At 43.4% G+C, this 27,675-nt stretch overlaps 2 pseudogenes; one reads left to right on the top strand and one right to left on the bottom strand.

Moving 5' to 3' along the window:
• The first annotated feature begins 602 nt into the window (after positions 1 to 602).
• Positions 603 to 7,640, top strand: LOC144371414 (ruvB-like 1; annotated as a pseudogene).
• Positions 7,641 to 7,858: 218 nt separating this feature from the next.
• LOC144371413 (transcription factor JunD-like) lies at positions 7,859 to 26,296 on the bottom strand (annotated as a pseudogene).
• Between the last annotated feature and the right edge of the window lie 1,379 nt (positions 26,297 to 27,675).

Raw genomic sequence — 27,675 nt, 5'->3', positions numbered from 1 at the left:
AGGAGAGCTGGCCTTTAGCTTCGATTCTCGAGTGTCCTTGTCCTGGTTGGGTTTCTGGAGAAGAGAAGGCAAGGGATGGCATGATAAGATAATGCCCTCCCTTGAACAGTGGGAAGGGGCCTGAGTATCTGATCCTGTGGCCATGTGTCTCTGCCTTTGGGACATTTCAATATCAGCTCACTGGGAGCCTAATGACCACCTGCCAGGAGAAGTCCTCTGTGGCCTCCTCATTTGTCAGGACAGAAGAGACCCTCATCTCTTCTTCTTCTTCTTCTTCTTTTTTTTTTTTTTTTGTGGAGGGGCACCAGGGATTGAACCTGCGGCACCTAAACACTGAGCCACCTTCCAGCCCTGGTTTGAATTTATTTGGAGACAGGGTCTCACTGAGTTTATCTGGGTCTCACTGAGCTTCTGAGACTGGCTTCCAGCTTTTCATCCTCCTGCCTCGGCCTCCTGAGCTGTGATGGCAGGCTTGGGCCACCGCTACCTGTAGTGTTGCTCTCCACACGTGATGGTGTCTCCAAGTTCTACTGTAAGGTGACTTGTCAGTTCTTGTGCTTTGGAAGTTTGAGGTGAGAAGGTTGTTGGTGGGTAGGAGATGGATGTGGAGAGAAGGACGGTCCCACTTCTCACTGTGTCTCCATCGGTCATCCCTCCCTGGGCTTTGGATAAAGGAGGCCAAGGAACAGAAGGTGAATGAGCTGAACCCATGTGAGACAGAGAACCCCATGGGAGGCTACAGAAAGACCATCAGCCACCTGATCATAGGGCTCAAGACAGCCAAGGGCACAAAGCAGCTCAAGGGGAGTCCATCCTGAGCCCTGTCCTCAGCATTATGGCACCGGGCAGATGGTGTGACCTCTATGTTGCTTTTTCCTTGGCCTCTGCATTGTTGATGCCATATAGGACACTCAGAATAACACTGTGTAGTATAAAGGGCCACCTCGTAGAGGGCTTGGACATAGGTCCATTCATGAGGTAACTTTTCTCATTGCTTGTGGGAGTTGTGTGGTTAAGTCAAGAAATTGCTTCTGCCATCTCATCCCCAACATGATGACCACTGGTCAGCTAGACACAGTGGAGCACACCTGTTATCCCAGCCACTAAGGAGGCTGAGGCAGGAGGATCACAAGGTGGAGGCCAGCCTCATCAACATGGTCAATGCCCTGAGCAGCTCAGGGAGAGCCTGTCTCTAAATAAAATAAAAAATGAGGGTCGCGGGCTGGGGATGTGGCTCAAGCGGTAGCGCGCTCGCCTGCCATGCGTGCGACCCGGGTTCGATCCTCAGCACCACATACCAACAAAGATGTTGTGTCCGCCGAGAACTAAAAAATAAATATTAAAAACTCTCTCTCTCTCTCTCTCTCTCCCTCCTGTCACTCTCTCTTTAAAAAAAAAAATTAAAAAAAAAAAATGAGGGTCGGGATGGGGCTTAGGTGTAAGTCACCCCTGGGTTCAATTCCCAATACTAAACCCCCTCACCTCCCCAAAAATTCAAAGTGGACACAATTTTGTTTTCTTTTTTTTCTTTTTTATAATGTTTTTACTCATCCACTGTTGTTATGATTGACTCACACTAGCTATGTACCTGTCTCCTGCTGCATGGCCAGGTCCCCTGCTGTGGGGTTGGGAAAGTAATTTACCTGTGGCTCCTCCCTGCTCTGTGCCCATGTGGGCAGGTGTTGTGAATCTCATTTCCCCTGTTATACAGATCAAGGCCTCAGGCTCAGAAAGAGGCTCCAGTTTTCCTGCATCCAGTGCTGGCTGAGGGGCAGGGTGAATGCGAGTCCTCTGGTGCTGGGTGACCCCTGTGAGTCCACTGAGCTCTCTGGAACTCAGTTTCTTATCTCTAGACCACTCTTCATCCTCCATAGAATCTCTCCATCTTTTTCTCTTTTATTATTTGATGGTTCTTTGATTCTCTGAGGTGGTTTCTCAGTTACTGCTTTATGGAGATCACTTCTTCCAAGGGCTATTTTTCTGTTTCCTTGTGGGGCCTTCATCCGCAAACTGCTCTTTCTCTTTAAACCCTCACCACATCCTGTCCACTGTAGATTAATGAGGTTCTGAGAAGGTGGCCCTTCTCAGAAATGACACCTTGAGTCAGTTCATCTGGATAGTCAACCGTATAAAATGCCTGAGAGGAAAAGAGTAAAATTGTCCTCTTTTACGTAGGAGAGAGGACACAGGAACACAGTGGAAATTTGAGCCATCCATTGGTCTGCTTTGTCCAGATTCTCAAAAAAAATAGGCTAAAGGAGAAGAGGAAAATTGTCTTCCAAAACAAAGGTGGTGCCCACCTCTTATCCCAGTAGTTAGGGAGGCTGAGGCAGGAGGATCTCGAGTTCAAAGCCAGCCTCAGCCAAACCCAGGACCTAAGCAACTCAGTGAGACTCTGACTCTAAATAAAATGCCAAACAGGGCTGGGGGTAGGGCTTGGTGGTCAAGAGCCCCTGAGTCCAATCCCTGGTACACCCAGCCCCCCAAAACCCAAGTCCTTCTGAGAAGTTTTTCAACATGGATGAGATATTGGGACAGAAGGACTTCAGGTATGTTGTGTGGAAAAGTGAAGTTCGAAGGAGGCTTACGAATCTTGGCCTGGGGACTCCCCAGCCCTGTTCCTGTATGCACAGTGCCCCAAGGAGGCCAGAGAGGCTGTGCCCTGCAAGCTCCTGGCAGCTCTGTTGGGGTGCAGTTGTGAACACAACCCACCCATTTTAAGTGTGTGTGGCCAACAAGATTTTAATGCATGACATAGTTCACACTCTCCATCTTAATTCTAGAACATTGTTATGCCCTTCCAAGAGACCTCATTCCCATGAATGGCCTCCTGCTGTCCCTCCCCCTGGCCTTTGGCCACCACATACCGACTTTTATTCTGGATTGACCTTTTGGGGTCCCCCTCCCCCAGAGGGAGCCCTGCACTGGGTGTTAGTCTGTGTCGTGTCCCGCACTGCCTCCCTTTGATTCTGGACTCTGTCTGGGACAGAGATCAGTTTGTTTTCACAGGGTGGCCATCTGTAGCAGCTTCTCTGGAAGCTCAGCCTCAGAACCTGTCTGCCAGCTGGGTCCTGCAGAGACTTCAGTCCTTGCCCACTGCACATCCCTGGGGAAGAGCAGGGCCCGTAGACCACCGTCAACCTGAGATGTGTGTGCACAGCCCCGGGAGCCAGGCAGTGCTAGGATTTGCTTTTTTCTGGTCCTGGGGTTCTAACCTGGGGCCCTTGCCATAGTGAACTAGTGCTTTGCCACTGAGATGTGACCCAGCCCCAGGGCCTAGCTATGTGTTCTAGATGGGCCTCCACCTTGGTGATCCTCCTTCCTCAGCCTCCGACCCAGTTTTGGGAAATTCCAACTTATGTTTCCCCTTCTGAGCTGGACTCCTCTGTGGGTGGTTCTGGATGCTGTGACATAGATGAGAAGACTGAGCCCCCAAGAGCCGGAATCATGGGCCACGTCAAATGCAGCCTCGGGTGGCTAAGCAGGAAGCTCTGGTGTTCCTAATCCAAGGACTGGAGCTGTAGTGGTGATACTGGGGTGTGCCGTGGGGCGTGGCTATGGACACATGTCCCCTCTAAGGGCAGCCGGGTCCCTATGAGAATGCTCCTACAACTTTGCAACCCCTGAAGGCAAGGCAAGGAAGAGTAATGGTGACGTTCTCTTGTCTCCTGCAGGCAGACATGGTCACCCTCAGGTTCACCTCCTGGTATTCTAAGCCCCCAGTCCAGGCTCTTATGCCCTGCCACAGACACTCATACCCACCCACTCCTAGGGTCGCTGTCTACCTCAGATGTCTGTTTGTCTGTCTGTCTCTTTCTCTCTCGTGTTTAGTACTGTGAACTGAACCCATAGTGCTTAAGCAGGGAGCCAGAAGCCTTCCCTTTTTACTTTGCTTTGTATTGTTTTGAGAGAGAGTCTCCCCTTGCTAAGTTGCTGAGGGTGGCCTCCAACTTGGCAATCCTTCTGCCTCAGCCTCCTGAGTCTCTGGGATGACAGGTGTGCACCACTGTGACTGGCCACTCAGGTCTCTTTCTAAATGTTTCCTTCCCTTGGGGTCAGAAGGAACTGGAACATGCATCATGGTTGAGTCCCCCTTTGTCTGGTTTGGTTTGCTTTTAGTTGAACCCCAGCATTTTTGAAAGTCTGCAGAAGGAGCGAGTGGAGTCCAGGGACATCATCTCCCTGGAGGCCAACAGCAGGGCTGTGAAGGTATGCTCCCTGGGGACAGTGCCATGCCTGAGGGTCTGCCAGAGGGAGACCTGGGTGACCAGGGCATCATTGAGATCAGCAGGGGTTGGTGGGGGAAGGTCAGCAGCTGTCCCTTTACCTAAGTCATCTTGGCTTTTCTCTGTCTTCCTCTTCTGGTGACTTCATCAGGCAGAGTGTGCAAGACCCAAATCCTGTGGGGGACAGGGATCAGGCAGCCTTCGTCCCTTCCCGCCGCACCAGGCTGCATCTTCAATCTTCCCTTATCTCACTGGTGTCCCTCCCTGAATCCTAAGCCTGGGGACAGTACCAGGTGGCTCCTCCTCTATATGCAGCTGCATCCCATGTTGGCTGCTCCTCCCTGGTTCATGGATGAGCCTCAGGCCTCATCTCACCCATAAATCACCACCTAGAAAAGCGCGAACTCCCGGCTCCAGTGAGTCCCCTGGATGCTTCTCTATCAAGAGTAAAAAAAAAAGGGGAGAGAATCTTCCAGAAAATCTCAGGTGTTGCCAGGGCAGGTCTGGGAGCCCAACATGGCACCAGGCTGTGGGGCACAGGAGGAGGGCGCTGTTGGGGGCCCTAAGTGGGCAGCGGGGACCTTTCTTTCACTGAGCTCTTTGTGGTCCCAGTGCCCATGGTCTGCTGGCAGAGGCAAAGCAGGTGCGACTCCTAGTCCACATAGTTTGCCCTGGAGGCCAAGGAGGACATGCGCTGCCCAAGGGCGATGTCCACAAGAAGAAGGAGTTCATCTAGGACAGAATGGTGAACGACCTTGATGTATCCCACGCCAGGCTCCATGGACAGGCCCTGCTGGTCCAGCGCATGCCCAAGGCCCAGGGAACCAGCGGTCAGGGCCATGGTGTCCTCCTGGAGGCCGTCTGGGAGGCTCATCACTGAGCATGACATGAGCTTTGGCCCCTTTGTCCCAATGTCCAAATGCTGTCACAGCTGATCTCTGGACATGGTCTGCCCCTGGCCCCCTGCCAGCCTGCTGGAGACTACTCTCCACCCCAGGCTGGGGGTTTCTGGTAGGAGCCTTCACAGGGCTTCAGACAGCCTCACAGAGATTCTGGCCTCTGCAGAACTCAAGCCCCGAATCCTCCAGCTCCCAGCTGGTGCTGCTCTGTGCATCACTGGATAGAGAGTCAGGTTTGCTCTTCATCCTGTATGAGGCCTCCTCCTCCCCACCAGGAATGGGCTTTTTGCTGGGAATCTATCTGGTTTTGCTTTTTGTCCCTTGGACCTTTGCCCAAGAGAGACAGAGACTCTTGGGATTGATGTTTCTTCCTACCTGGCCAGAGTTTCCTTTTTTTTTTTTTGTACTGAAGCTTAAACCCTAGGGGTGTTTCCCCATGGAGCCCCCTCTGCAGCCCTTTTTATATTTTATTTAGAGACAGGATCTTTCTGAGTTGCTCAGGACCTCACTAAGTTTCTGAAGCTGGCCTCCAACTTGCAGTCCTCCTGTCTCAGCCTCCCAAATTGCCAGGATTTTTAAAGACACATGCCACCACTCATGATTCTGTTTGATCCTTGCAGGTTAGGGGAAAATCTTGAGGGGATCCCTCTGAGTTCAGGAGGCCCTCATCCTTCCCAGGGGAGCTGTGCTGGGTCTGTCCACCTCAGGCTTCCAAGTTGAGTGACTTCAGGGACCTGCAGGAGGCAGGAGGATAGGCTTTGGTAGCTGTCTTAGAATGTCCTCTCTCCTACAGGGGGACAAGACATCCTGTCCATGATGGGCGAGTTGAAGCCAAAGAAGACAGAGATCACAGGAAGAATGCATGGTGAAGTCTGAGCTCATAGCCGAGTTGAGGCCCTGCCTCTTACTTGCTCCTGGTTCTGAGCACTCCCCACTGCACAGCTCTGAGTCTTAACTCTCTTTAGAAGCTGTGGCAACACTGTGTGCTCTGGCACCGCTGAGGTCAGGATCTGCTTCCTTTGAGGTCTCAGAACGGTGCCAAATTTGACACCAGGCAGTGGGTCTCCCTTGCTGCTTTGTGGACTTTTTTTTTTTTTTTTTTTTGATGCTGGTGATTAAACTCGGGGGCTCTCGACCACTGAGCCCTGTCCCAGCACTTTTATTTTTTTATTTAGAGACAGAGCCTGGCTGAGTTGCTCTGGCCCTTTCTAGGTTGCTGAGGCTGGCCTCCAACTTCTGATCCTCCTGCCTCAGCCTCCCCAGCCACTGGGATACAGGTATGTGCCATCGTGCCCAGCTCTTCCCCAATTTTATGTCCTTCTTGGGCCCATTACCATTTTACTCCCTGAAAATGTAAGTTCAACATGAATCCACTGTTGCCTTGAGGCCTCACAGCAGCCTAAGCTCCTCCATGAGTGGCCAAGAGCAAATCTGTCTCTGAACTCGGTTTTGACTCCCTGCATAATGGCTCTGGGTGAGGACAGGCCTCAGATACTGGTTCTTGGAACAGTTCCATCCTGATGACAGGGGGCACTGTTTTGGAAGGTGAGGGCTGGGACCTGAGGCAGGTCTGCAATTCTGCAAGGGATGATGGTTTTAGGAGCGGAGGCAGAGCTGGCTCTGACTCTCTTTGCTCAGGTTTCCTGGGGAGAGGATTCTAACTGCCTTTGATGGAAAGTTCATTAACCTGAGCATTGTCAACCAGGGCTCCCAAAAGGGCTTCTTGACTGGGTGCAGCAGAGGAGAATCTGCATATGAAAACACATCTCCCTGGGGCTCCCAAGTGGGGTGTCTTGGCATCAGGCTGAGGGCTAGATGGGGCAGCTCCTGGACACTGCACCCCCCATAGCTCCACAGAAGGCTTTTTGTCTCATTTGGGGGTGATGACGCCTGTTTTCTTTTTTTTAAATGAGGGTACAGGGATTCGACTCAGGGGTTCTTGACCCCTGAGTCCCATTCCCAGCCTTATTCTGTATTTTATTCAGAGACAGGGTCTCAACCTAGTTGCTCAGGGCCTTACTAAATTGCTGAGGCTGGCCTCCAATTTGTGATCCTCCTGCCTCAAACTCTCAGGCTGCTGGGGTTATATCTGTGTGCCACCACACCTGGTATGATTCTTGTTTTCAAATGATGACACCAAACCTGGAATGCGTCCAGTACCCAGCCTGGGATTAGAGAGCCAGTAGGAGAACCAGGCTGCAGGGTTGGGTCTGGAGGGAACTGAAGTGTGGAGAAGAGAGCAGATGACATTTCCCGCACTGGCTGGGACCCTGTTCGAGGTGAGATCAACAAGGTGGTGAACAAGTACTTCGAACAGGGCATGTTCGAGCTGGTCCCCAGTGTGATGTTTGTGGATAAGGTGCACATGCTGGACATCCAGGGCTTCACCTCCCTGTTCCAAGCTCTGGAATCTTCCATTGCCCCCTTCATGATTTTTTCCTCCAACTGAGGCCACTGTGTTATCAGGTACATGCTGCAGGCTGTCCCTGCTCCCTGGGACTGTCCCCACCCATGACATCACAAGTCAGGATGGGACAAAGGGAGTTCATGTTGCCCCTGGGAGGAGACAGCAGGGGGACTGAAAGAAGCAACTGCCCTGTCCCTGATAGGCAGGGTCTCCGCAGGCCTCTGAGGCTGGACATTCCTGTGGGGAGCAAAGGACTAAAGAGGTGGGGCTGCTTTGGTGTCCTGAGTGTTGGATCCCTCACACTGGCTCCCAGAGGCCAGCAGAGCTCACTTCATCTTTAATGAGAACGCTGAATGACATCGCACCTTGTCCCTTTTCATAGGTGGGAACACAGGTTTGTCTGTGAATTTGTTCTTCTTAGCTCCCTGTGACAGCAGTGTGTATCCTGCAATGTCACTTACACGGGATGTTATTTTCATTCCTGCGGCTTGCCCTGCTGTGGGGTATCCCTGGTTGTTGCCAGGGTTCCTGGCCTGGCCAGCAGGTGTGTTTCCTATGTGAACATGGGAAAGTGAGGTCCATTCATTCCCCTGTCTCTCCCAGTCCCTCCCCTCCCTTCCCGTTGTCTCATTCAATGAAATTCTCTTCTCTTCTCCCCTATTGTGAGTCAGCATCTGCATGTCAGAGAGGACACTCAGCTTTGGTTTTTGGAATTGGCTTACTTACTCAGCACGATCTTCTCCAACTCCATCCATTGACTTCAAATGTCATCATTTCATTCTTCTTTATGGCTGAGTAATATTCCACTGTGTATAGGGACCACAGTTTCTTTATCCATCCATCTGCTCTGGGGCACCTAGGCTGGTTCTGTAGCTTTGCTACTGGGAGTTGAGCTGCTCTAAACACTGAGGAGAACACAGGTCTCTCCAGGAACAAAACCAGTAAAGACAGTAAGACCTTCCTGGAGACACAGTGGGGCCTCTGGTCCCCTGCCTGGCCTCAGCCTGCCTTTGAGTACAGCTGCTCCAGGCTGTAGGGACAGGGAGTCTGGTGCAGAGTGGTGTGGACACATCTTTAGCACAGTGGCTCTGCTATCTGTGCCACAGCTGGGGGACATTCCTTCCTGGGCTCCTGTGGTGGAAGCCTCCCTGCCTTCCCTCAGGCCCAGCAGCTGAAGTGGGCAGGTGGTGCTCCTGGGATTTTCTGTCTTCCTGGTTCAACAGGAGCTGGTCTTGGGCCTGCTCAGCACAGGTGGCAGGAGGGCCTCTTCCATCCCAGCAGCCAAGGTCCATGGGGATGAATCCCTAAGAATGCATGCTGGGGTAGGAATTAGAAAAAAACCCTGTGGTCCAAGTGACTCAGGATGGCTAGAGCCAGAAGTGACTCCCCATTTGCCCAGACTTGCTGCTGAGTGACAGACAGTGGGAAATTCAGTGGCTCTCGATGGAGAAGCCCATCTCAGTAGCTAGGGGACCACAGCTTCAGGCCACCCATGGGTCCCTGCCACTGGCGGCTCCCTTGCCCTTGGGATCTGAGTGAATGACCCAGGCTCATGGGCAGCATTGTGTGGTCCCCTCAAGTCCCCTGACATGACTGAAAAAGATCAGGGCGAAAATGCCTCCTACAGACTTGGGGGCAGCTGGTGCCAGCATGGCCAGCTGCTGGGGGAGCTCAGGGAACCCTGGGTGGCATTGGGGCTGGGGGCTCTGCAGCCACCACCTGATACTATACAAGTCCCCTCACTGGGTCTCCTCACTGGGTCCGCCTTATTGAGTCCCCTCACGGGGTCCTCTAATTTGGTCCCACCTCGCTGGCCGAGGGCTCCACATGGATACATGGCACCCCCTGCTGGGGAGCCCTGTTCACAGCCCCCCCCCCTAGGGCCCCTGGCCTGGCCAGCAGGTGTCTACAGAGAGTGCTGCTCTGTCCACCCCTAGCCCCAGAGAAAGCTCCAAGGGAAGGTGGCTCTGATCTGAGAACCTACCTGTGGGAATGGAGCCACGTGGTCTCCAGAACAGGACTCTGGTGCCTAGACCTGGGGTCATAGTCAAGCAGCACTGAGGGACATGGCTGCTGCCCCCCGAGCACAGGAGCAGGGGCTGTGACCTGGTGTCCAGGGAGGGTGCAGCCCAGAGGCAGGCTGGGCTATGACCAATGCTGGACTGGGCCAGGAGCCAAGGTTCTAGGCAACATGGGGTTGGGGCGGGGGCTGAGGAGTATTTGAGACATGAGCACACTGTCGGCGACTTCTGACCTGCTGCCCACAGGCTGCTCCCAAGGGGACCTTCCCACTCCCTGCCCCACAGACCCACATCTGACCCCAGGGCTCATGAGGGACAGGGGGAGAAGGTACAGTGTTGGCTGAGGGCTTCTTCTCCTGGCTTCGCACATGGGAACTCGGGGGCAGTGGGAAGTCTTGACTTGCTGAGAGCCCGTGGGGCTGTCCTGACTCAGGGACCTGCCTAGGTCAGAGCCAGCAAGTGTCCACCCCAGCAGCACCTGGCTTCAAGGCCCACCCCCCACCCAATGTATTTAGAGACAGAAACTCACTGAGCTGCTTATTTAGCACCTTTCTTTTGCTGAGGCTGGCCTCCAGGTACGATCCTCTTGCCTCAGCCTCCCAAGCTGCTGAGGTGACAGGCGTGGGCCTCTGCAACATCCAGTCTTTTTTAAAAGTCTTAGGTGGTGAGTCTGGATGGCGGACTTGGCCTCCTCGTTTTCTTCTGTGTGGGGCTAAGGAGGGAGCCCAGCGTCTCCTGTGCCAGGCTAGCTCCAGGCCATAAGTGCCAGGCCATAGGCAGTGGTCTGGCCAGATCCCAGTGGGAGCCTATGGCCTGGTCCCAGGTGGGGCTTTGAACAGCCCTCTGTGAGATGCAGCTCCCACACGCTGGAAAACTCAAGCAGTGCTTAGTGTGTCCACAAAATCTCAAGGCTGCCACCACAGTCGGTTTTAGAACACTGCAACCCCCATCCCTGTCAGCCATCCACAGCCGCTCTGCTGCTGCGTCCCATCCATCACCCTGACCTCAGGCAGTGGGAGGCTGCTTTCTGTCCCTTAGCCATCTGTGGCTGTGTGGGGTGTGACTGACAGGATTCACTCTTATCCTCCAGGCCCTTGAATCCCCTGTGGCTGAGGAGCTCTCACTGCATGAGGCCTTCACCAGTTCATGGATCTGTGCATTCATTAGCCCCAGCCCATTGGGAGGTTTGGCTGTAGGAGTGATGCTGCCGCAGATGTGTAGAAACTGCAGTTTCTTTCTTTTGGATCTGTGTGGAGAGGTAGAGCTGCTGTGTCACACAGCACCTCTGACCTTCCAAGGAACTGCCAGTAAGATGGTTTTATTGCCATACTCCTACCAGGAATGTCTGAGGCTCTTGGTTTTTCCATATGCCACTTGACATCTGTTACTGTCCACCGTAGATGTCCCGGTGGGTGTGCGGTGGCTTCTCACTTGATTTGCATTTGCCAAGGGCCAGTGAGACTGCATTTTTTGTGTTTTATTGGCTATTTATATATCTTTGTAGAAATATCTGTTTGTATCCTTGGCCTTTTTATATTATGTCATCTTTTATTATTGAATTGTAAGAGCTCTTTATATTGTGGATATGGCTTAAAGTCATCTTTAAAGGATGCCACTTTGGAGAAAGAGTCAATAAAAGCAGAAAATTTGGTGGCAATATATAAAAACCTGAATAGATCTGTATCTAAACCTGAGGATGAAATATTCGTTCTAGAAAAAGAGCTACAAGAAGAGAAAACTAAACATTATCAACAGGATGAATTGATAGTGGGATATATAAAAAATTAGGTTTCTAGTAGATAAATCAAAATTCCTCAAATCACAAATACCTGAAAGTAAAACAACGAGAATATGTCAAATAAATAAAGAAGGAGTTATGGTAGCAATAAAAAAATTCTTTGAATAAAAATCCCCAACTTCAGGAAAGTCAAAAATAGCTTTTATAAGAAGTTGAAGTATGAAAAGAAAAACTGAATTGCCTTAATAAACGGCATATGAACACTCTAAAGTACATGCAGAACAAGTTTTAAAAAATAAAGAAAATCACATTAGGTCTCTGAATGAACAGTTGCTGCAAATGAAAGATTAGGTTCCTGTGCTTGGAGAAGTGCTAACAGATGGTGGTAACTTGGAATTGGAAATGGAAAGTGAATCAGAAATTGGTGCTCCCTTAGAAGATCAGCCAAAAGGAGCTTTAAAAACTGGTTTATGTTGCTAAGTTAAGTGCCTCTTTTAAAAGCTTAGAGAAAGAAATAAAATTTTTACTTTATTATCTGAAGTAGGTAAAACAAAGGAAGACCTTATAGAACATTAACAATCTTAAGACAGAACAAGCATCTTTTTTTATATTCTCTTTTTTGAAAATTTTATTTATTTTTTATTAGTTGTTCAAGACATTACAATTATCTTGACATATCATACATTTGATTCAAATAGGATATAAATTGTCATTTTTCCACGTGTACAGATTGCAGGATCACATTGGTTATACATCCATGTGTATACATACAGCACACTTTGCAAGCAGAAAATACAGAATTTGAAAGTTAAAAATCAGAATCTTTAGCATAGACTTAAAGTCATGATGGAACTATATCAATAAAATGTAATGAAACTCCAAAGGAAATTAATAAGAGAAGAAAATTACCAGGTAGAGCAAGAGGAGAAACATTCCAAAGTGGAGGAAAAGATCAGCCATATAATTAAACCACTGGAGACCTATAGAAAGCAAGACAAAGATCTTAAAGAATTTGAGAGAACCATTTGTTCTTATCAGGCACACTTTATTTACCATGAAAAAAAAAGCACATGATGTGTTGGCAGCTCAGAATGCTGAAAGATACCTCAATAATTTAAGGAAACAAAATGCTCTCAATAGACAAAAATAAACTGAAATGGATTTCAAATTTAAACTTGTGGTAGAATATCCTTCTGTGCTTGATGTTTCAAATTCAGTCTTTGGCAGACAGAATTCCCCAAATAGTTCCTTACCATTGAGTCAAACTTCATGTGAAATAAGACCTTCTCATTCGGAAAAGAAGAGTCCACTCATACTCTCACCTTTGGTGCCATTGGGAGGAGAAAGAGGCCAAGGGGCCCAGAGAATCCTCTGGACCATCTTATCAGCAGTTCAAAAAGAGAATCAAGCTGTGATTTGTGAAGTGATCTTCAGAGAGCACCTTCTGGTGCTGGGCCCCTGGCACCTCCATGGGAACAGGCCCATAGGATAATGATTCCGCCACCAGCCACATCTTCCTCTACAAAGGCAAGATGGATGTTGTTCTAATTATGGTAGTAGACCATCTTGATAAGCAGAAGTCAGAATTTCCAATATGATGCACTTGGATTAATTGGATGGGCCTCATTTTCAGAAATGAAAGCCAGTAGAAAGGATACCAAGTTGATCTTGGTGATTCCAATGAAACTGATTAATCTCTCCCTGCTGAAAACCAAGCAACTGACTCTGGCTTTGCTTTCTTACCTCTCCCTTCTATCAAACGTCCATTGTTTCCAATGAATCCAAGGAGTACGTTCATGAGAAGAGGACCTTTTTTTTCTTCCACCTCCTCCAGGAAACATGTATGGAGCATCTCAAGAATATTTTCCAACCAAGTCCACCACCCCCTCCATTCTCAATGGGACCATGATATTTTCTTCATTATCTCCCCCCAGAGCTTGATTTCCTCTCTCCCCTGCATTCTGAAAGTAGAGGTGAGTTCCCTTCAGGGTGGATTCCACCTTCAAAAGAGTCTGCTACTGAACATTCAGAAGTACAACAAGAAACTTGACAATAATTTTTTATCTGCCTTCAAAAGTAATATAGTTCTCATTTTTAGTTTACATAAGTGCTTTTATTTAAGTGATTATAACTTTTCTTCAATTGAAGCTTGATGATATTATAATTCTTAGGATAGTATTTTATAAATAAAGATGGTTTATAAATCTTATGAGTGAATTATTTTCATTTTATCTTATTTAAGAGAGTATAACATTTAATTTGAGTAATCCACTATTATATGAGCAACAGACAGAGTTTTAAATATGTAATCTCAGTTGGGGATACTTTAAATTCCAAAGACTGTCTTTTTATATAAAGAAACCTATTTACTGTGATTGTAGCAAATGTGAAAGTAATTTTATGCTTAATGAAAGATTTTGATTTAAAGTCTTGTTTGGCATTGATAATGATAATAAAAATCTGCTACTTTTTCCATTAAAAAAAGTTATAACTAGAGCATATTAAGAGTAAGGCAGGAAACACAATTAAACATGTCATGGAAATAGGAGATTTTGAATACAGAAAAAAATTACAATTCTCAGAAAACTTATAGGAGTTGAAAACCATAATTTAAGTTCACTCTGTCCCTGATTTTTTCTTACATCTTCTTTATTTCATACACATGATGCTTATATGGTGAGTGTTCTAGTCTTTGTTTTGTTCTCAGGGAGAGTTTTGTAAAATTCAAATAAATCATTAGGACACTGAAATAAAGAAACAAAGACATAAGTTAAAATTTTGTTATTGTTAGATTCAATAAACATAAAATGACTTTGCTAAACTACTATAACATGTTTGAAGTATTTATGTTCAATTTCTATATCATTTCAAATAAATAATACTTTCCAAAACTGCACCAGTCCAGAGGTGACACTTTGAACGATGCTTCCCTGATAGAGACCAAGAAAGAACATTTATTTAAAATACCCTAATTAAGAATTAGTGGTTAAAACTTTTTTTCAAGTATAAATAATTTTTTCAGGTCTTTTGTGAAGATTATATATTTAAGTCTAAAATAAATACAGTTATATAACTTTCTTCTTAAATATAAACAGTAGCTTTATCACAATTGATGGCCAGTGAAGACTTTCAATGATACTTGAGCCCACAATTAATTTAAATGAGGAAAAAGTTGGGCCTTGAAAAAGAAACTCTACAAGTTCAATAAATCTAATCTGTTTTCTCTCAAAAGTAACATTGGTTGTTAAATCAATCCTATAAATAATTTTTACTTTCCAGCATAAAACATTACTCACTCTAAATAAGTGGATGGCAGTCTACATTCAAAGTTTCTATAAAATGGGATGACTATTCACCACTGATATTAATCAAGAACTACTTCTGCCCAAACTACTGTAGGAGAATAGTTGCTAGTATAGTTCATGTTTTACATCAAGAAACTGAAAATAATATAATTTCAGGTTGAAAACAGTACTGAAATGCCTAAATAACATGATACAGTCCTATAAAAAGTTATAGCTTCAGAATAAAAACCTGAAGGGCCCTTTTAAATATGACAGCATTTAGTGAATCAGGTTCCAACATTGTTTACAGCTCTAAAAATGACAGTAAAATAAAATAAAACAATATTAAAAATTGGCAATTTATAGAAAAATAAGGAAGTATTTAAAAAAGTAATATATACAGTACATGTTTACATGTACTTTACCTAAATAATTGGGCTGTTATTGTAAAAATCAAAATTCTCATAACTAAAGAGGAATTCTCCTCCTGATATTCACGCTGTCATAATTAAATAAAAAGTCTTTTGTTACATGACTAATGTGGATAAATATAGTACAAGTGAATGAAACTTATAGGTATATGATTAAGCATTTTATTTATGACTTTTTAAAGTTGTTGATTGAACTTTGCTTTACTCATTTATTTATATATAGGATACAGAATCAAACCCAGTGCCTCACACATGAAAGGCAGGAGCTCTGCCACTGAGCCACAACCCCAGCCCATGATTATGTTCTAATAACCTCTAATAATAATCTAAAAATATAATGAGGATATAGGAAAGGTAGCAGAATACAACAGTTAGTATTATGGCATTATGTAAAAATGTGGATTTGTAACTGATGTGATTCTGCAATCTTTGTAATGTTTTGAATAACCAATATAAAATATAAATAAAATAAAAAATAAATAAAATAAATACAATCCAAAAATAGATAACCAATAACTATTAGGCCTGAATTATTTTCAAATACTCTATTCATTACAGGGATTCCTTGATTCTATAGTGGTTTTACCAAAGGCCTGAAGAAGTATTTCCTAGCACTTGGCCACCATCTACTCTTCTAAAATAGAGAAAATAGATATGGTAAAATTTTTTCTGAAATGAATTAAATTCATATATTCAGGGATAGCAATATTTCTCAAATATGTTATGGACCTGAGAGTATTTATATTGTGTAAAAGAATTACATTTAAAAAATTTGAGGGCTGAGGTTGTGACTCAGTGATAGAGCACTCACCTAGAACATGCAAGGTCCTGGGTTCAATCCTCAGCACTACATATAGAAAAATAAAGTTATTATGTGCATCTACAACTAAAAAATATATATTTTTTAAATGGTTAACATGTAAAATTTTATGTCATGTCTATTTTAATCACAATACAGTATTTAAAATGGAAAACAAACAACTGAGGGGTTCCAGTGAAGGAGCAGTGAGTCTAAAAGAACAGAGAGGTGAGTTCTCAGTGAGGATGGCAGGTGACTTAATACGTATATTAGATGGTGCCACATGCTGGGATATCCATCCTGGTGAGGTGTTAATATGAGGATTCATTTGGGAGGGTTTGGTTGGTTATGGCAAGTTGTTCATAAATCCTTGCCTGAAATTTTGATTGAATAAGTCATTATGCCATTATCGATATTAATATTGGGTCAGAGGAAAACATACAACTTTTGTTTTCAACATACAACTGAATGAAGGTCATAAATATGACAAATGTGGCCTTCTATTAGAGTTTTTTTAAAGTGACAGATTTCTGAAAATAAGAAATGACACCTTCTTTTGGGACATGTAAACCTCTATTCAAAATATGTATATACTTTACATACCCATAGGAAAATTCTGTGATATAAATTACATGATGCACTTTTTCCTGAGTCCCCTCTCTTCCATTAGCCCATGACTCTAAGAAGAGCACCTCCTAGAGGCTATAGGGCCTTCTGCCTTAGAGCATTGATCTCTGGCAACCTTGAAAGTGGCTCTCTGGCAAGGTGCAGAGAAAGGCAGGAATGGAGAAGTTTGGGCTGGGCAATGACATGGCATGACAAGAAATATCCTGGAAGATGCTGCCTTCTGTCTGGAGGATCTACTAGAAGAATAGGTGTTGAAAGGAATTGTGACATCAGGGAACTTTGGGGAGGAACCATGCAAAGCATGCTGAGAACCTGGCTTCACCTTAGAACTTTTCAGTAAACCTTTCTCTAACTGTGCCTAGAGAGGTGTGTGGCTGTCTGCACTTGGGACAAAGTACCTAGTGACTCTTCCTTCATCAAGGATAAAATCAGAGCCTTAAGTGAGACCCTGTCTTTTTTATGACTGGCTTCTTTGAGATGGCCTAATATTTTCAAGGCTTATTCATATAATAGCATGTCATCAGTATTCCATTCCTTTCTATTGCAGAACAACATTCCATTAGATGGAAGTGCCATATATATTAATCTGTATTGTTAGTTGACTGAGTCACTTGTACTTTTTGGCTATTTGAATAACGCTGCTGTGAATACTCATATACCTTTGTTTCTCTTGGGTGTACAATTAAAGTAGGATTGCTGGGTCATTTAGTAAGTCTGTGACTAACATGGAAGGAGTTACCAGACTGTACTAGAAAGTAGGCACATTCTTTACATTTTTCCCCCAGGTCACAGTGTGTCCATGTCTTTTATTGTAGCCTTCTAGCCATAAAGTGGTCTCTTGTTATGACTTTGATTTGCAATTCCTTAATGATAAATGATAAGATGATTACTGTTTTGCAAACATAATGATCTTTAGAGAAGTGCACATCCAAGTCTTTGGATACATTTTATTGGATTTTCTTTGTGTTTAGTTGTAACAGTTCTTTCTATATTTGGGAACAGTCATTTCTGAGTTATATTCTATGACTTACAAATATTTTCTTCCATTCTCTGAGTTATCAATTCAATTTCTTAGTGCATTCTTTGATGCTTAGAAGCTTTTATTTTCAGTAAAGTTCAATTTACTTATTACTTCCATTATTGCTTTACTGGTGCCTTATATTAGCAACGACTACTAAATATGAGGCCAAAATGATGTATTCCTGTTTTTTTCCTAAAATTTTGTAGTTTTTTAGTTTTGTGTTCAGTTCTGTGATATATTTTTAGGGTATGTGTGTATTTGTTTGTTTGTGTGTGTGTGTGTGTGTGTGTGTGTGTGTGTATGTGTACATGAATTGATGTAGGGATTCTGACTCCATTCTTTTCTGTTCTTACATGCCCATGCATGCTAGGTGATACCTTAGCACATCATAATACTAACCATACATATAAGAGTTTTCTGCCAAATCCCATTCATACTTTGCTCTTCAGGATAAGGAGGCATGGAAGCCCCCAGGTAACAGGTTTTCTTTTTCCATCCTTGCCAACTTACTGTACAGTACTCACCTGCAGGTATAGGTACAGCCTATGCTTCCAGAGGCTGAGATCTCTCTGGGACTCATGCCCTGAAGACTCCACTTCCAATGAGCACTCATCCCCATACTTCTGTGTCCACATAACAGATTATCACCTCTGCAATATGACACCCTATTTGCTACTTCACCAAGCACATGTCCATCTAGATTGGCCAGAGACCAAGGCACATTGAACCCAAAATGGACTGTTAGTTCCTTCAAGTGCATAGCTCCATGTGGTTACCACAAGGGTCTCTTCCTAGGATGTCATCCAAAGGGGCACATTAGCAGATTATTTCTTAATCCATTTATGTAGAAATCAGTTATTGATTGTATGGGTGAGAGATAATTACACTTATATTAAATATCCAAAATTAGAAAATCATAGAGTTAGCAAGGAGAGAGTTTGTTGCCAGGGACGTGGAAGGCATTTAAGTGGTTGATTAACAGATTAAATTAATTAAATCAGTTATTTAAATGTTTTAAACAAGATAATTGAGGTAATTTTACCACAAAATTATAAATGTCAATACTTAATTTTTGATGGGCACTCTTATGAGAATTAAACCTCAATAACACCAATAAGAAAAAAAAATCATGAAAACACTGAAGTCTATACAATTATAGCCAGAGGTTACAGAAATGAACTATGTATTTGGACATAACTTTCTTATCTTTGTATTTGAACAGATGACCAGAGTAACTGTATTATGTAGAACCACAAATATAGAATTCTGACTACAATGAGTTATACTCACTGTATGCATAATATTCCAAAATATTTCCTATCATTATTAATATTTAAAAATAACAAATAAAATATAATAAAAATAAAGAAACTATGGAGTTGTAGTCACCCACATGTACTCTGCATCACCAGAATAAAGCTTGGATGGTAACACTGGATAACAGAATTCAATAGCTTTCTCTGTGTCAGACATTCATTATTTACTTTGTCCTTATCTTTCCATTATCTTGAGTCCTTATTGGAAGACTTCTAATCTTACAGATGAGTACACTAAGTTTGAGGAATGACTGATTGTCCCAAGGTCACCATCTATGCAGACTAAGGCTCTCACAATTAATTTGTGTGATTTACAATTTACTGTATCATGTATCACAATACAAAGTCAGTCCATTTTTTTGCTTGTTTTTTTGTTTTGTTTTGTTTTGGTTTGGTTTGCCAGCCGCCTCCTCGCCCCACTGTAGGAGGAGGAGAAATTACAACAAGAGGTAGAAATTACAACAGGGCACCAAGAAACATATGCATAAACTCTCAATGTAAGAAACTTGATTGTGGTCCTGTTATATTGGTAAATAGGTATGTCCAAATATGACAAAATATGAATTATATATGTATATTTTATTGTATTTTGGTATTACCCTAATACAATGGTTTTACATTTGAATGAAAAAAATAAATATATTCTTCAGAAAACAAACTATATATTTGTAAAGCATAGAAAAAAATACTGAATACTATATGTCATTAATAAATTACAAATTAAACACACCTATAAAATTTACAAAATTTCAAACCTCACAATATCAAGAGCTGGCAAAGATGTGGACAAGAAGAACTCTTGTACACTGCTGTTGAGATCACAAAATTGGACAGCCACTGTGGAAGAGAGTTTGGTAGCTCCTTAAAATTACAATATACACTTAATATGGTTCACTAATTGTATTTCTCAGTGTTATTTCAATGGAATTAAAAACTAAGTCCACACAAATCCCACATACAAATGTCCATAGCTTCTTCATTCATGATTGTCAAAAACAGGAAGCAGCTAAGAGAGACTTTAGTAGCTATTTACCTGTTATTAATGTAAACACTGTGATACATCCATACACAGGAGGGTCATTCAAAACTTTAAAAAAATGAAATTTACTCTCAAACATAAAAATAATGTAGGCATCATAAATTTATATTTGCCAGAAAGAATATATTTTCTGAAATGCCATATTTGTGACATTATGTAAAAGTCAAAACATTAAAAATGTTAAACATTGCCAAAAAATCAGGGAGAGTAGAAGATGCTAAAGAGGTGAAGAACAGGGACTTCTGGTGTAGTGAATATACTCTGTAAGACACCATCATGAAGAAAATTTACATTATTCTTTGTCAATGCTTTAAAAACTGTAAAATTAGTGTTTTAATAAATAATTAAACTATTCATTGCCATTAATAATTACTTAATACCAATACTATTGACAAAATATTTTGATTTTTTGCTTATATCAAATATTTCTCAGTCATATACAAAGAAAGCTCTATGGGAGGCATATCCATTCATATTAGGTGTCATTACTCTGAATTGGTTTTAGTTGAAAAACCTGATAAATATATTTTAAAAGTATACACACTCACATAAAATATTAGTTTTTTTTTGTTTGATTGTTTGTTTAATTTATTTTCTTATACAACAAGCCATACACGTCCAGGGTCTAATGAGAGGTCTCACATTTTTTTGCGAGGAACACAACCAAAAACAAACAACCAAAAAAAAAAAAAAGACAACATCAATAAATACCAAATTATTTTCTATTATGTTACTGACTTTTCTGTAATAAGAGCAGTTTATAATAATTTAGAGAAAGGTATTTTATCTTTTTCTGAGAAGTATTCAAACTTTCAAAGGAATTTTCACTGATTTTTCACCCAAATATCAAAGGATGATTTTGTTCATTGAAAACTTTCAAGAAAAAAATGCTCTTCAGAGACAATTTAAATTCTTTCAAAGAATGAAAACAGACTTTGGGTGTTCAGGTAAAGTAAACATTTTCTACAGAATTTTTTTTTAATTTTAAAAGAAAAAGGTAACCGGATCATCAGAGTACAGCTTTGCCCCAAATATCTGAATCCACACATTGATGTCAGGATGGCCAAATCTTGGAAAAAAAGTGAATTTTTTTTTGAAGAAGAAGACTATAAGCCCTTGGTATATATTTCTTTGTACTCATGAGTCTTTCAGGAACTGTGAGACTATTCTGTAAGCAGAACCAGAGTTAATGAATATTGCAACATTATTCAATGTGTAGCCATTTATCTGAGAAAACTTTGTTATTACTGACTTTATTCATGGAAAATAGTCATTTTTTATTCTTGGTTATAGATGTGTTAAAGACAGTTGAGCAAGTTGAACTTGATAGTTCCTTCAACCACAGCCTGTTTCCCTTGAAATTAAGCATTTAATTGAATTTGTTAAAAATATGTGTGTAAACTATTACCTTCTAGTCTGTACTCAGAAGCAAGAAAACTGATGATCTATTTGCTTAACTTTGTTGCTTTCTACAAAACATCCCTAGGCTTCACATTTGGGTTTTCAGCAAAATTCAACATGATGTTCATGATAGAGCTCCTCTTATTTCCCTATTTCTTAACACTGCAATAGTATCTTATATCCTCCTACTCTACAATCACCTAAATGTATTAGTGTAGTAATTATCTCAATACACACACATGAAAAATATTGATTCAACTTTTCATGGAACTTAGATATTAATTCAGAAATATTTTATAATCTTCATCCTGCTCTCATGCAGTCTTTGTCACTTCCCTTGGCTGATATCTTTGTGTTTTGTTTATTTCAGGAGAATTATATAAAGTATGAATAATATTAAATTTAATTAGAAATAAATTTTATAATATTGGAGAGTGAGAGTGTTAAAATATTTTATCTCATTATATTTCCATGTAGAGACTCTGATAGAAATTATAGCTAAAAGTGTTGTATGGATCAAAAATTTAAGATGTAGGCTAAAAAGCTTGAGTAAAGTTCCCAAATTGATGTGATGGCTGTGTTATTTAATGCAGTTTTACCAAGTGATTACAAAACATTGGATACATACACACACACACACACACACACACATTTTCACATACATGTTTAAAGAAAGGAGTCTTGGAGATGTCAGTCTTCTGGGGAAAACAAAAAATGTTCAAAAAATATTGTTACTTGAGGACTAACATTTGCTAAAGCAGGCTAACGTTAGAGTAGGCATTTCTCCTCTAAAGTATAAAATCTTGAGTATATTACATTAATTCTCACAAGCCAGGGATTATCACAAGCCTAACAAGTAAGAAAAACCCAGGATCAGAGGAATTCTCAGCCCAGTTCTACAAGAAGTTGTAAAAAAAATTAACACCAATTCTTCTAAAATTATTTTATGAAATAGAAAATAGAAGAGACCGGGGCTGGGGATGTGGCTCAAGCGGTAGGACGCTCGCCTGGCATGCGTGCGGCCCGGTTCGATCCTCAGCACCACATACCAACAAAGATGCTGTGTCCGCCGAGAACTAAACAATAAAACATTAAAAATTCTCTCTCTCTCTCTCTCTCTCTCTCTCTCTCTCTCTCTCTCTCTCTTTCTCTCTCTCTCTCTCACACACACACACACACTCTCTCTCTTTAAAAAAAAAAAGAAAATAGAAAAGACCTTCTAACCTCATTCTATGAAACTGATATCAACCTGATGCAAAAACCAGACAAAGACACATCAAGGAAAGAACATTTCAGACCAGTATTCCTGATGAACAGAGATGTCATAATTCTCAATAAAATTATGGCAAATAGCATACAAAATAATTTTAAAAAGATATTACAACATGATCAGTGGGCTTTGTCCCAGAGATGCAGGGTTGGTTCAATACATGGAAATCAATAAACATATTTTTTAATTAAATAGATGTAAAGAAAAGAATCAAAAAATTATCTCTATAAAAGCCAATGTCTCGGCTCGGCACTGAATCACAAGCCACTCACAGCTTTGTAGATTCAAACAGCAATTCTTTCTTCCTGAACTCACACCGGCCTCCACACATGTTCAGGGGAAATCCAAAATCTGCCAGCCCAATTCACCTACTCCACAAGGCTTTTTTCCAAATCCCATTTGAATCTCACAAGAACTCAACGGGAACTCAAGCAGCAGGAACACCCTATTCCCAGCAGCAATAATCTTCAACCTCCAACTTTCCTAAAACCCATATTGTCTTAAACCAGGAATGCCCTAAACTTGTCTTAAACCAGGAATGCCTTAAACTCAAGAAGCGGGATACTTCCTCAGACCTGATCAGCTCTAAACTGGGATCCACCCTGGTCCTTGAGCAAGGTCACCTTACATGCAATGTCAACAGCGAAATTCCAAGGCAAGCCCATTTAAAATGGGGTACGCTGGCAAGGAAATTTCGATGTGTCATTCCTACTTGGCAATGGCCCTCAGCAAATAAATGCAGAAAAAAACATTTGACTAAATACATAGTCAAAACACTAGAAAACTATGTATAATAGAAATATGTCTTAATACTATAAAAACTATCTATGGTAAACACATGGACAATATTCACCTCCTTCTCTTCCTCCTCCTCCTCCTCCTCCTCCTCCTCCTCCTCCTCTTGCTTCTTCTTCTTCTTCTTCTTTTTGGAGTAAGGAGACTTTACTGAAAACAGAAAACAGGGAACAAAGGTTTACAAACAGGAATGTGGACTCCTAGCAAAACCAAAACAAAGAACAAAAAGAGCAGGGAGGAGGGGTGTTTGAAGAACAAAAGTGGGTAGTGAGAGCAAGGAAAAGGCTTCATATTTTTTTTTATTTTTCCCATTTATTAAAAAAAAAACAAGGAAACACACAGGGACACACAACCATTTGTTCACGAATAGAAACATAAATAGGGCAGAATCTAACACTCTGTTCTTCTCTTTTCCAAAAGCAAAACAGAAAAAGAAAAGGCAGGAAGGAGGCTGTGCCCCATAGAGCCCCCTTCTGCAGTGGTGTGTAGGAAGGGGCAACCTTTGGGTTTGTGCAACACCTGGCAGCAGCGCAGGGAAAAGAGGGGGTGGGGTGGGGGGTTGGGGGTGGGGAGGTGGAGGTCATGGGCTCCACCCCCCTAAAGGAGCAGGGGGTCCAGCTTGTCAAGCCCAGGGCACCCATGGGAATCCCTGGGGACCGGGCTCTCTCCGAGTCCTGGGCACCCTCGGGATGGTGGTCACCAGGGTTGAACCCTCCCAAGTCCAGGGTGCTCAGCCATCTCCCTCCCCTTGTGAGCCCGCCCCTCAAGGAGGGGGACGCACATGCGCCAAGTGCTTGGGCTCTGTACAAGGGCACCTGGTGCTGGGGAAGCAGCTGGCAGTCACTGTTTATATGGCTGAGGATGTTCTGCTTGAGCTGTGCCACTTGCTCAGTCAGCAGGCTCCTGGTAGACTGCCAGCTCGTGTTCTGGCTCTTGACCTCTTCACTTTCTTCTCCAGGGAGAGATGCTCCAGTTTGCCTTTGGGGCACTTGGAGGCTGCAATGCCATTGAGCAGGCGCTTGCCCTCAGCGTGGATTTGTTACTATGTGTCCATGTCGATGAGCGATATCCGCAGGCTCTCACTGAAGCTTGGCAAGTCGGGCACCTTCTGTGGCTCATCCTTGAGCACAGCTAGGCATGGCGGCCCCAGTGCATGGGGGGCGGGTGGGGGGTGGCAGTAACGGGGAGAAGGGAATGGGATTGGAGGTGAAGGGGACATTTGCAGCACCCACGACACCACCCCTGTAGCTGCTCAAGTTCGTGGAGACTGATGTCAGTCAGTCTTGGGGGGTAAGAGTGCGGCGCCCAATGCCTGACAGAGAGTCCTCCTGCAGAGGCTGCTGCAGCAGCAGCAGCAGCAGTGGGGCTGCACACTCGCCAAGCTGGTGTTGCTTTTCCAAATCTTCCAGGGCCTTGACAAAGTCCTTGGTGAAATCCTGCTTCTTGTTGGCCATCACCTTGGGGTAGAGGAACTGTGTGCTCCTTGGTGTAGTGGTAACCAGCACATTGGTCTGGATGATGAGGCACTCGAGCTCAGGAGAGAGGAGCTTGAGCAGCCTCAGGTAGGGCTGGAGAGCAGGCTGTCAGGGGGCACCTGTTGTGTGTGTAGTTTGCAGATAGGGGGGCCAGAGCTGGCTCTGCTGGCACCTGTTCCCTCAGGCTCAGCTTCAGGGCATCATTCTTCACCACGCTGCCTGCCGCCCAAGTTGGCGCCTCAGGGACAAGTGGGCCAGGGACACAAAGTTGCTGCCACTGCCACTGACGCTATTGCCTAGGCTTCTCAGTGCCTCATCACCATAGAAAAGTGTTTCCACCCTCTGCTGCACCGAAGGCTGGCTGCGCTGGGGGAGGGTGGCCAGGGCCTGGGGTCTCCCAACCCCTCTCCTGCTCAGTCAGTCCTGAGCCCACCCTGCCAGTGGGCTCTGTGCCTGGCCCTTCTGTGGGGGCTCCTCAGAAACATTATTATTAAGGGAGAAAAAATTAAAGCATTCCCTCTAAAATTGAAAAAAAGCAAAAAGATGCCTTTTTTTGCCATTTTATTCAATATCATCCTTGAAGCTCTATCCAAAACAATTAGAAGAATTAAACATAATGAATAGAAAAACAGGAAATCAAACTATCACTATTTGCTAATGACATGCTTCTATATTTAGAAAATCCAAAAAAATCACCTGAAAACTTTCTTGACTAATAAATTTAGTAAAATAGTATAACATGAAATAAACACTCAGAAACCAAATGAATTTTTATAATGAAGTGTTCGAGTCTGTAAACAAGTCAGGATGGCACCTGGCATTTGGCCAGAGAAATGTTAGAGTCTGTAAACAAGTCTGGATGGTGCCTGGCAAAATGCCAGAGGAAGTGGTTTGTGAAGTAACGCCAGTGAACCATTAAGTGTGGAGATTCCTTATTGGTTGACTGCTGTATCTAGTTTATGCTAATTAAGATAAGCTGTGTGGAATGTATAAATACCGCTCCTGTCTTACAATAAACGCCTTCCACTCCTGCTGTATCAACATACACAAGTTCGTCACCACCACCACCACCCCCCCCAGTTTGTTGCAGCCGGACTGCAGCAGATGGTGGCTCATTACGGGGAGCCCTGAGACACTTGGGGGTAAGTGATGAGGAAAAAAGCTGCTTGTCCATTGATAGGATGGGAGCAAACCTGCTCGTCCCTAGGCAGATAGGGCAAGAGGAAAAATGGCCATTTCGAGAAAATGGAGAAGATTGATAGAGTATGTTTGTGTCTTGTTTTGTCTCAGTGTATTGTATTGTCTTTGTGATGAAAATATGGAAGAGGTGTTAAGTAAATTGCTAAGGGAAGAAGGCACCCCAGTGGAACCAAGAGCAGTTAGGGCATGTTGATGGAAGCCCAGGAACTCAAGTCAGAAAGAAAAAAGTTCAGAGGAGGAAAGATTATCAGGAAAAAAGTTGCAGCAAAAGGCTACTACTAAATATTTTTCGTTACCAGAGGGTGCGTGAATTGGCGTGGAGGCTGCCACGTGCACGAGCCAGTCATGGCGCACCAAGGACTTTCCAAGCGGCGGCAGTCAGCTCTTCCCCGCCTGGGGAGCAGGACGCCCAAATCCAAATCCCAAATCCAAACCTGACCTGGAAGCAGTGTGAGACCAGGACTCTCCCCAGGGCCATCTGGGGCTGCCTGGGACACTACAGCTGGCCGAAGACGCTACCAGCATCCCTGAAGTTTGATCATTTCCAAGGCCAGTAACTACAATGGTTCTCCCACACCTGGAGGCTGATGAGTAATGAGTACTATTAAGGCTTATTTCAAATGTAAAAAACCTTGAGATGGGCTGGGGATGTGGCTCAAGCAGCGCGCTCGCCTGGCATGCATGCGGCCCGGGTTTGATCCTCAGCACCACATACAAAGATGTTGTGTCTGCTGAGAACTAAAAAATAAATATTAAAAATTCTCTCTCTCTCTCTCCTTTCTCACTCTCTCTTAAAAAAAAAAACCTTGAGGTAATGTACTAAATTATTCAGAAGGTTGTTTTCTTAGTGGAATGCTACAGGATTTTCTTTAGCATCATTGTTGGAGTTCCTGCCTTCGTCCCAGTGCCGGTGAAAATGAGGGTGGAAGAATTTCCAGTGTTGCTGAAAACCAGACTGAGAAATGGACAAGACTTCGTTCTGATCAAGCTAGCTGCCTGCAGAACTTACCTGGACTGTGATTTAAGCTAGCTGCCTTCAGAACTTACCTGGACTGTGATTTACTTGTACTGTGAGTTAATCTATTGAGACACTGCTGTACCTGGACTGAGACAACAAACTGTAATCTACAACAAATTGAAACTCAGTATCTATACAAATGGTGTCATTGCTGGTATAATTTTTCCAAGGGATTCTTGCATGGAGCCATCAAGTGGCTTGGTATTGTGGCATTTTGTATCCTCCCTTTCTGTTTGTAGCAGGTTATTTATGGTGTTTGTGTAAAAACCACTATGGTCCTTATTTAAATTAAACAAAAGTGGAAAATGTTAAGGTCTGTAAACAAGTCAGGATGGCACCTGGCATTTTGCCAGAGAAATGTTAGTCTGTAAACAAGTCTGGATGGCGCCTGGCAAAATGCCAGAGGGAGTGGTTTGTGAAGTAACAAAAGCGAGCCATTAAGTGTGGAGATTCCTTATTAGTTGACTGCTGTATCTAATTTATGCTAATTAAGATAAGCTGTGTGGAATGCATAAATACCTCTCCTGTCCTACAGTAAACAGCTCTCATTCCTGCTGTATCAATGTACACAAGTTGTTCGTCACTCCCCCCCCCAGTTTGCTGCAGATGGACTGTGGCAATGAAGCAATGAATCCAATGTAAAAAAACAAATCAGGAAAACCACCCCATTAACAATGGCCTCAAAAAGAAAAAGAATAAAATAAAATA

The sequence above is a fragment of the Ictidomys tridecemlineatus genome, chromosome 16, assembly GCF_052094955.1.
Source record: "Ictidomys tridecemlineatus isolate mIctTri1 chromosome 16, mIctTri1.hap1, whole genome shotgun sequence".
NCBI lineage: Eukaryota > Metazoa > Chordata > Mammalia > Rodentia > Sciuridae > Ictidomys > Ictidomys tridecemlineatus.
The sequence above is the reverse complement of the archived record's forward strand: the minus strand, read 5'-3'. Positions and strand labels throughout refer to the sequence as shown.